Genomic DNA, 11,083 nt, shown 5'->3' with positions numbered 1-11,083 from the left:
CTCTGATATTTCTGATTCTGAGATTTTTAAGTTACAAATCATTACAGGTTGCAGGTATCGTGATATTTCTGATTCTGAGATTTTTAAGTTACAAATCATTACAGGTTGCAGGTATCGTGCCATAGAATAAGAACAAGTACCTTTGATGCAATCACTGCAAGTGATGCAATTCGAGCTTCAACGTTCACTGGCCGCGATCAGTTGGACTCTTGCTCATTGGTTCGAGCTTCAACGTTCACGACCCATTTTGAATGTTAATGGAGTTATGAAATACAAATATTAAGGATACAAAACTAATATCCATCCATAAACAAAAAAAATCAAATGTCGCATCATCCGTCATTACATTTCTGTATCACATTACAACACTAGCATCACTTAACTAGACCAACCAACAAAAAAAACAAGTATATAGCCAAAAGAAATAAGTTCACTATCACTAATATCCAAACCATAAGTGGTACATTCCAATTTCTCATATTATGTCTAGGATAAGCAATGTGTTCATTTTCTACTCTTGACTCCACTCTTGGCAACATCCTAAAATGTATATCATTGGTGTCTACATTTAGTCCAGTATCGGACCTCACCCACTTTAACCATCCATGCTGCCTACATCCATAATATAATCTTCCTGGGTTCTTGATCGATCTTGAGACTAGCACAAATGCTGTTAATCCACAATCCTTGCATCGTACAGTTTCATATTTGGTATGGTTGATGCTACTGTTACTTGATGATGCCATTCAATAACAACCTAAAAGTAAAATTTAACAAAATTAAGTTAAACAATAGCAGTTTGAATAAGTATTGAAAAATATAGATGGTATTCAAGTGACAATATATGGAGCATTCAAAAGAAATGATTGCAACTTAGAGCGCTACAAGAATACAACTATAGAAAGATTTGTATATGCACTGTTTAGACAAGAACAAATCATTAGTAAACATATTGCACTTCTTAATCACACTTATGCAAACAACTATTAAACCCTCCTCTTTAGTAGGTGCACACCATCCATTGACACAATCCTACACTTTAAAGGTTGACTGTGTTTAATAGTAAGTTTCATGATCCATGTTGAATTAGTATCTCAAATATTAGATATAACCGAAATAAGGATATCATTAGAATGGCATGCCTAGATATCATGAAACAACTAGTATCCCAAAATTGGTATAAGCTCTGAGAATGGAAGTAGCCTAGAAACAACTAACAGATAGATGTATTTTTGTTTTGTATTAGCATATCACTTTCTCTTTGACTCCTCATACTAAAGGAAGCATATTTGGATGATACATAGCCAAGTTGACTCCTCAGTTATTTGCCCAATGTAATTAAGAACAGAGATCATAAATAAAAACAGAAACCATCAAAAATTGTTTATGCACTTCTTAATCACATTGATATTGCAAATTACAACATAAATAGACACTCAAACAAATCACAGATTCTTGTTAATTGATGTCACATTGATCATGCACTTCTCGGCGTTGCTACAGATTAAAAGCCGAAACCATAAATAAAAACAGAAACAATAACTTTTTTTAAAATGAGGTTTTACCTGCAATGAAATTCGTTGCGCCGAGAGAAACCCTAGAATCGTTGGGTTTGATGAGTGGAGGCAGCGCTTGAAACCCTAGATAGACCGTCGGCCTCTGTAATGCTAGCGGCGAAAGAGAGAGGAAGGTGAGGTGGAGAAGATGTGTGGGGCGGCGTTGCAGAACCTGCAAGGGATGGAAGCCGAGCTTTGCGGAGGCGAGAAGAAGGGCGAGGTGGAGAAGATCTGTGTGGGGCAGCGTTGCAGAACCCGCGAGGGATGGAAGCCGACCTTTGCGGAGGCGAGAGGAAGGCGAGGTGGAGAAGATGTGCGCGGCGGCGTTGCAGAACCCGCGAGTGCGGAGGCGAGAAGAAGGGCGAGGCGGCAGATCTGTGCGGCGGAGTTGCAGATCCTCACGAGGGATGGAAGTCGACCTTTGCGGAGGCGAGAAGGATCGCTAGGTTGGAGAAGATCTGTTTTGTTCCGCAGCGTGAGGGCTTCAGGCAGGAACCCAACGTTTTCTAAGGGAGAGAAAAGGTGACGCGGACGGTGCCACGAGGGCGGTCCGCAAAGGTGCGCAAGTTTTGTTCCGCAGCGGAACAAAACTGTATATATATATATATATATATATATATATATATATATATGTTCGTGGCACCGTCCGCGTCACCTTTTCTCTCCCTTAGAAAACGTTGGGTTCCTGCCTGAAGCCCTCACGCAATCTGTTTCCTCCTTCTCAGTCTTTCTTCTCGCCTCCTTCCTTGCGGGTTCCGCTGCGGAACAAAACAGATCTTCTCCAACCTAGCGATCCTTCTCGCCTCCGCAAAGGTCGACTTCCATCCCTCGTGAGGATCTGCAACTCCGCCGCACAGATCTGCCGCCTCGCCCTTCTTCTCGCCTCTGCAAAGGTCGGCTTCCATCCCTCGCGGGTTCTGCAACGCCGCCGTGCACATCTTCTCCACCTCGCCTTCCTCTCGCCTCCGCAAAGGTCGGCTTCCATCCCTCGCGGGTTCTGCAACGAGCATTACAGAGGCCGACCGCAAAACTGGTCTGCAACGCCACCTCACCTTCTTCTCGCTTTCGCCGCGAGCATTACAAAAGCCGACGGTCTATCTAGGGTTTCAGGCGTCGCCTCCACTCATCAAACCCAACGATTCTAGGGTTTCTCTCATTTCAGGTAAAACCCTTGCTATAGCACTCCGTCTAGTTTGACGGCCTTCCGTCGAGTGCATATACAATATCCTCTGTTGAACTGAACAGTCATAGGAATTATAAGAAGTTTTTATCAAATCAATTAACAATATCAGTGTGCAGATCAATGTTTTTATAAGAAGTTTTGATGGTTTCTGTTTTTATTTATGATTTTTGTTCTTAGTCTCATTGGCCAAATAACCGAACAGACAAAATTAATTAGCTTCACACTACCTTTATGCATGATATTATAAAGAATTCTGCACCTAATTGTTTATTTATGCTTCACACTACCTTTATGCATGATATTATAAAGAATTCTGCACCTAATTGTTTATTTATGGTTTCTGTAGCTCTTTAAGTTGCAATCAAAACTTTGGAATGCTCCATATATTGTCACTTCAATACCATATATATTTTCCATTACTTATGCAAATAGTAATGAGGTTGTAATTGTGGTTTTTATCTAATTATATTTTGTCAATTATAATGTGATGGTGCCTAGAAATGGAAGAAAACAGAGTTGATGATCATGAATATATTCCCCAAGTTTCAGAAGATCGAAAGCCACAAATTGGAATGGAATTCTCATCACTAGAGGATGCATATTCATTCTACAACCAATATGCACGAGAAGCTGGATTTAGTTCAAGGATGCACACGAGCAAGAAAAATAAGATAACAAATGAAGTAACATGGAAACAAATTGTATGCTTTAAAGAAGGGCATACAGATCAAATGCGGTGGAATAAACATGCAAACGTTGATCAACTGACAAGGGAAAGAGCGCGTGGGTCAGTTAGAACGGGATGTAAGTCAAATATTACATTTGTCAAGAAACAAACTGGACCTAATTGGGTTGTCAGTAATTTTGTAGAAACTCATAATCATCCACTTGCAACTCCATCAAAGGTGCATTTGCTACGCTCACATCGTAATGTTTCTACTGCAAAGAAAGCTTTAACTCAACAATTTTCAGAGGCAAATGTGCCAACTTGTCAACAAATGCGATTATTAGAGATAGAGTATGGAGGACCTGAGGGTGTAGGTTGCACAGAAAGAGATATTAGAAACTTTGAAAGAAATCTAAGGGATGAACAAAAGGGTATTGATGCTGAAACACTCATCGAGTTTTTTACATCTGAGCAAGAGAAGAATTCGGCTTTTTTCTTTGATTACGAGACTGATTCGGATAATAGATTTAGTAGGTGCTTTTGGGCTGATCATGTATTAAGAAGAGCATACAGTGTATTTGGTGATGTAGTGGTATTTGATACAACATATAACACCAACATATATGGCTTGATTTTGGCACCATTTGTAGGAGTTAATCATCATCATCAAACAATTCTTTTTGGCTGCGGGTTTCTTAGTGATGAGAAAATTGATTCGTTTGTTTGGTTGCTTACAAAGTTCTTAAAAGCTATGCCCAAAGGTGCACCCAACATTATCATCACTGACCAGGATCCTGCTATGACAAAAGCTATTGCACAGATTTTCCCTCAAACAGTGCATCGATATTGTTTGTGGCATATATTGAATAAATTCCCAGATAAATTAGACCCTTTGACATTCCGAAACCACTATCAAAACATAAAGAATGTCATTGCAAATTCTACAACACCTGATGAGTTTGAAAAGTCATGGGAAGAAGCTATCAAGTGTGCTAACTTAGGGAATAATGATTGGTTGTCTTTGATGTATGAACTGCGATACAGATGAGTGCCAATATATTTTAGGCATATATTTTGTGCTGGAATGTCGAGTAGTCAAAGATCCGAAGGCTCACATGCATTTTTCAAGAGATATGTCTCAAATAAGAACTCATTGATGGATTTTATCACCCGTTTTAATAGAGCACTAAGACACCAAAGGCACAATGAGTTGGTTGCAGACCATATTGATATGAATGAGCATCCTAAGATTAATACAAACTGGCCAATGGAAACTCAAATGGTTAAGGTGTACACAAAAAAGAAATGGCTTGAATTTCAAAGTGAGATGACCGAGAGTCATGGTTATTACGTGCAACATGCATTTACAGGTGTTGATTCAGTGGTTTACCATGTGATGAAATTTCAAAGTTTTTCTTCCTCCAAATCAAGGGTGCTCACGCATGATAAACAAAGGGATTACATATCATGTAGTTGCACAAAATTCGAGTTCGAGGGCATTCCATGCAGGCATATGTTAGCTTTTTTTCGTATCAATCAAGTGTTTCATTTGCCTGATACATATATACTTAAGCGATGGACAAGAGATGCAAAAGTTGGAGCAGTATATGGTTTGGGTGAGCAAAATGTGATCGATGATCCAGATTCAGAAAAGTTTTTGATGTCTAGACACTCAAGGTTATCCTATAAAGCTTCAGTATTAATTGATGATGCATCTTTGACTAATGAGGGGACAACCTTCTTGGATGAACAATTTGATTGTATATATAATAAAATTCAAGAGTTGAACATTAGCAGAGCATGCAGTGATAGAAGTCAAAGGAAGAAATCCATGGATGAGGGTCTTGGTATTATTGATCCTTCTTTAGTTAGAACAAAGGGATGTGGGAAGAGATTGAAATCAGCGAAGGAGAAATCAACTTCAAATTCCAGGCTATGTCATGGATGTGGACATCGAGGAGTGTCACATGACAAGCGTAATTGTCCAAATTTACAGCAAGGGTAAGTGTCGATTATTTCTGCATTTATATTATACTTTTACTTGCAAGAACAGATTAATTTTATTATATTTTATAAATATGACATTGTGTTAATTATCAGGTCAAGTCAAGATAATTATCATAACAGCGTTGACGATACATATGAACAAGATTTGGCATCTATATCTGGTAATATCAAAGTTTTTTCTGTTGAATTATAGTGGTTTATTGAGAAAATGTAATTAATAATTATTTTTATTGTTACAGGTTCTAATAACATGCGTTAGGATGCTAACTATGGTTGGTATTCATCTATTTGCTTTGTTGGTATGTTTGATTGGTTTATTGTGTTTATTATATTGAGGTGTTTGCTTATTGTGATTTAGTGTCATTGGAAACAGTATGTATAGATTTGAGTCTTTATGTGAATATAGATTAACTTTTTAGTGTGGGTGTAAAATTTTGATATTTGATAGATGCTACATTTTTACTTGCTGTAAATTATTTCATTCGTGAATGATTTGTCCATTCACCATTGTCAAAAGTAGTAATGTAGCACAGCACACAAATTGTAGTGAATGTAGCACAATGCACACACCAAATTTGATAGCTTTGAGTCATAATGTGATTGTAGCACAGTATACAAAATGTAATCAACCAATTAGAAAAGTAGTGAAAGCTATATTTTGTTATATTTTACAATCCTAAACATCATATTGTTGCATAAGATAACCTTACAAAGTTCAACTTCTTAACTTGATAGATTAAACAAATTTAGCTACATGGATATCATATTATTTATTTCTTAGATTGTTAATCTGATTCACATCTGCTTTAATTTTTATTTTATGTTGTGGTATCATATTTTTATCATTCACATACTGTTTATATTGTTTATCCAATTAGGTTGATATTTTGTTGCGTGGATATCTTGGTTGGAAACTATTCTCTTACTCTTCTCAGCATGGTGATCAAGTGTTTGAAAAGTTTTCCAGATCAAATTTTTGTAAGAGGCACAGAAGATGGCAGTTTGGTACTTGAGTTTGTAATGGTGTTTAATTTCTGTTGCTTCTTTTTTAAACCACGCAGGAGCTGTATTCCTCATTGATGTATTATCTGACATTATAAACTATTCACTTGCTCTTCTGTTCTAATGGCTATATGTATTTACTTATGGATGTTGGATGCAGTTCATGTATTTACTCTTCTCTTCTTTTTTTTTCTTAATTCACCGTATTCTTGTTGTTGGATGTTCTGTAGCAGAATGTCAAAAGGAGAAGTATTCTTGTTGTTGTTGAATGTTAAAACCATGCCAGAAGTAGAACTATTACTGAAAAAATTATCGTTGGATGTTCTGTGAATTAGCTCCAGGGAATTTTCTTGTTGAAAAGAATGCCAGTTGAAAAGAATGATAATACATAATTTTGAATAGAATGCCAGTTCTATAAAGAATGCCAAGGAATCTTATGTAAATATTAATTTTTAATATTTTTCAAAACATAATTTTTAATACGAAGTCGGAGAGGGCTCGGTAGCTCGTTCTCCGGACTAGGTCAGAGAGGGTTTGATAGCTCGTTCTCTGTACCAGGAAGACGTTGGGTTAGGGTTTAGGGTTGGGAGGCTCTAAAAAAGTAACTCAGGGACTTTGGATCGATTCAGTGATACTCTGGTTGTCTGGATCGGTCTGCCGACCGATCCAGTGATACCTTAGGTATCTGATCGGTCTGTGGACCGATCAGAAACCACACAGAAGCTTTCTGTGGGTTATCTGATCGGTCTGCGGACCGATCAGTTAACACACAGAAGATTTCTGTGGGATCAGGAATAAGCATCGAACCTCAGAATCGTAGGGGGATCGGTCTGTGGACCGATCCACGCACAGGCTGATCGGTCCACAGACCGATCAGACTATTCCAGACCGATCGTAGGGGGATCGGTCTGTGGACCGATCCACGCACAGGCTGATCGGTCCATAGACCGATCAGACTATTCCCAGACCGATCGTAGGGGATCGGTCCACAGACCGATCCACGCACAGGCTGATCGGTCCACAGACCGATCAGACTATTCCCAGACCGATCGTAGCGGGATCGGTCTGTGGACCGATCCACGCACAGGCTGATCGGTCCACAGACCGATCAGACTATTCCAGACCGATCAGACTATTCCAGACCGATCAGACTATTCTGCTGCTCTCTGATATTTCTGATTCTGAGATTTTTAAGTTACAAATCATTACAGGTTGCAGGTATCGTGATATTTCTGATTCTGAGATTTTTAAGTTACAAATCATTACAGGTTGCAGGTATCGTGCCATAGAATAAGAACAAGTACCTTTGATGCAATCACTGCAAGTGATGCAATTCGAGCTTCAACGTTCACTGGCCGCGATCAGTTGGACTCTTGCTCATTGGTTCGAGCTTCAACGTTCACGACCCATTTTGAATGTTAATGGAGTTATGAAATACAAATATTAAGGATACAAAACTAATATCCATCCATAAACAAAAAAAATCAAATGTCGCATCATCCGTCATTACATTTCTGTATCACATTACAACACTAGCATCACTTAACTAGACCAACCAACAAAAAAAACAAGTATATAGCCAAAAGAAATAAGTTCACTATCACTAATATCCAAACCATAAGTGGTACATTCCAATTTCTCATATTATGTCTAGGATAAGCAATGTGTTCATTTTCTACTCTTGACTCCACTCTTGGCAACATCCTAAAATGTATATCATTGGTGTCTACATTTAGTCCAGTATCGGACCTCACCCACTTTAACCATCCATGCTGCCTACATCCATAATATAATCTTCCTGGGTTCTTGATCGATCTTGAGACTAGCACAAATGCTGTTAATCCACAATCCTTGCATCGTACAGTTTCATATTTGGTATGGTTGATGCTACTGTTACTTGATGATGCCATTCAATAACAACCTAAAAGTAAAATTTAACAAAATTAAGTTAAACAATAGCAGTTTGAATAAGTATTGAAAAATATAGATGGTATTCAAGTGACAATATATGGAGCATTCAAAAGAAATGATTGCAACTTAGAGCGCTACAAGAATACAACTATAGAAAGATTTGTATATGCACTGTTTAGACAAGAACAAATCATTAGTAAACATATTGCACTTCTTAATCACACTTATGCAAACAGCTATTAAACCCTCCTCTTTAGTAGGTGCACACCATCCATTGACACAATCCTACACTTTAAAGGTTGACTGTGTTTAATAGTAAGTTTCATGATCCATGTTGAATTAGTATCTCAAATATTAGATATAACCGAAATAAGGATATCATTAGAATGGCATGCCTAGATATCATGAAACAACTAGTATCCCAAAATTGGTATAAGCTCTGAGAATGGAAGTAGCCTAGAAACAACTAACAGATAGATGTATTTTTGTTTTGTATTAGCATATCACTTTCTCTTTGACTCCTCATACTAAAGGAAGCATATTTGGATGATACATAGCCAAGTTGACTCCTCAGTTATTTGCCCAATGTAATTAAGAACAGAGATCATAAATAAAAACAGAAACCATCAAAAATTGTTTATGCACTTCTTAATCACATTGATATTGCAAATTACAACATAAATAGACACTCAAACAAATCACAGATTCTTGTTAATTGATGTCACATTGATCATGCACTTCTCGGCGTTGCTACAGATTAAAAGCCGAAACCATAAATAAAAACAGAAACAATAACTTTTTTTAAAATGAGGTTTTACCTGCAATGAAATTCGTTGCGCCGAGAGAAACCCTAGAATCGTTGGGTTTGATGAGTGGAGGCAGCGCTTGAAACCCTAGATAGACCGTCGGCCTCTGTAATGCTAGCGGCGAAAGAGAGAGGAAGGTGAGGTGGAGAAGATCTGTGTGGGGCAGCGTTGCAGAACCCGCGAGGGATGGAAGCCGACCTTTGCGGAGGCGAGAGGAAGGCGAGGTGGAGAAGATGTGCGCGGCGGCGTTGCAGAACCCGCGAGGGATGGAAGCCGACCTTTGCAGAGGCGAGAAGAAGGGCGAGGCGAGTCGACCTTTGCAGAGGCGAGAAGAAGGGCGAGGCGGCAGATCTGTGCGGCGGAGTTGCAGATCCTCACGAGGGATGGAAGTCGACCTTTGCGGAGGCGAGAAGGATCGCTAGGTTGGAGAAGATCTGTTTTGTTCCGCAGCGTGAGGGCTTCAGGCAGGAACCCAACGTTTTCTAAGGGAGAGAAAAGGTGACGCGGACGGTGCCACGAGGGCGGTCCGCAAAGGTGCGCAAGATATATATATATATCTATATATATATATATATATATATATATATAGATATATATATACACACACACGATGAAGTCCATACATTATCACATGTTATCTAATAAACTGACTTATGTGTGCATTAATTTAACACGACGTGTTATAGAACAGAAAACATGGATTTTATTTGGCGCCGTTGGTCTATATGTATATCTAACCTGGTAGGCCGCACTTTTCTAACTTTAAGGAGCACCAGCAGAATAATACAATTAACTAATTTCCCATTTTGCTTCCAACAATTTGCCATAGCTTCTGCCGAGCAATCATTCATTGAGGTCCCTTCATATGGGTTTAATGGTTAGCCCATAAAATATTATCATCATGATCTTTGAGATTCGAATCTTGATAAAAATTGAAGTAAATATCTCTCTTATTTGCTAGTTATTATTCCAAAAACTAATAACCGTCCGTGATTTACCTCCTCCGTGTTGACTCTGGGACGGGTTGGCAGGGACGCTGGGGGCAAACGTATTCACCTTTTGTCATCATGGTGAGCAATCATTGAGTCCTCGGGGTCATGATACCGTGATAGAATATTTAAGTTGGCATTCAGATATTTACGGTTTAAACTCTAATTGCGATGTATTTGTAAAAAATTTTCCTCCAAATGGGGAGTGTAACCAAAGGATGCTGGGTTTCTGGGCTGACCACCATATACACATCTTGATTTATCTGGATGATTGATGAAAAAATTCTATGGGACTAAATCGATCACCTAAAAGTAATTAATGAAATTAATTGGAATTATTAATTTTTTTTACGAGCAATTATTATCGAACGTTTCATTAACATAAATATCGTGATTCCACGAATTGAAGTATTTATACGCGATGTTTAGATAATTTTATCTTATTATAATATATCATCAAGTCAATTTCTAATATATGTGAAATGAATTACGGGTCATCTGACCGTATGAAAAGATCACTATATTAGATGAAGTTCATATAATTAACTCTCTTCAAATTGCATGGGATAATTCTAAAAAAATGTCCCGAGGATTACCCTTGTAAGTTCCTAACTGACCGGACTAAGTATCTGAAGCCACCCGAGTAAAATACAATTTGATTCTGTCTAAGAATTAAAGTGACGGATGCTAAGGATGTGATGCTTCTGTTGACTGTATGTAAATTTTCGTTGAGATTAGTTTTCAAGTACAAAAGCGTCAGTACCGAACCAAAGAATGGTTCCCCAGCGATAACCCTAGCTCTAACGCTCAAGTCAGATCTTCGGTGAAAGTAGCAAGCAAGCAAAGAAACAAAAGTGATAGCGTAACTGTAGCCGTAAAATATCAAAAAATGACGAATAACCATAAAGAAATTTTCCGAAATTTTTCGAAATTTTTTCGAAAATCGTATGGCTTCGGTTACG

Source organism: Zingiber officinale, chromosome 10A (genome assembly GCF_018446385.1).
Source record: "Zingiber officinale cultivar Zhangliang chromosome 10A, Zo_v1.1, whole genome shotgun sequence".
Classification (NCBI taxonomy): domain Eukaryota; kingdom Viridiplantae; phylum Streptophyta; class Magnoliopsida; order Zingiberales; family Zingiberaceae; genus Zingiber; species Zingiber officinale.
This window is presented reverse-complemented; position numbering follows the sequence as displayed.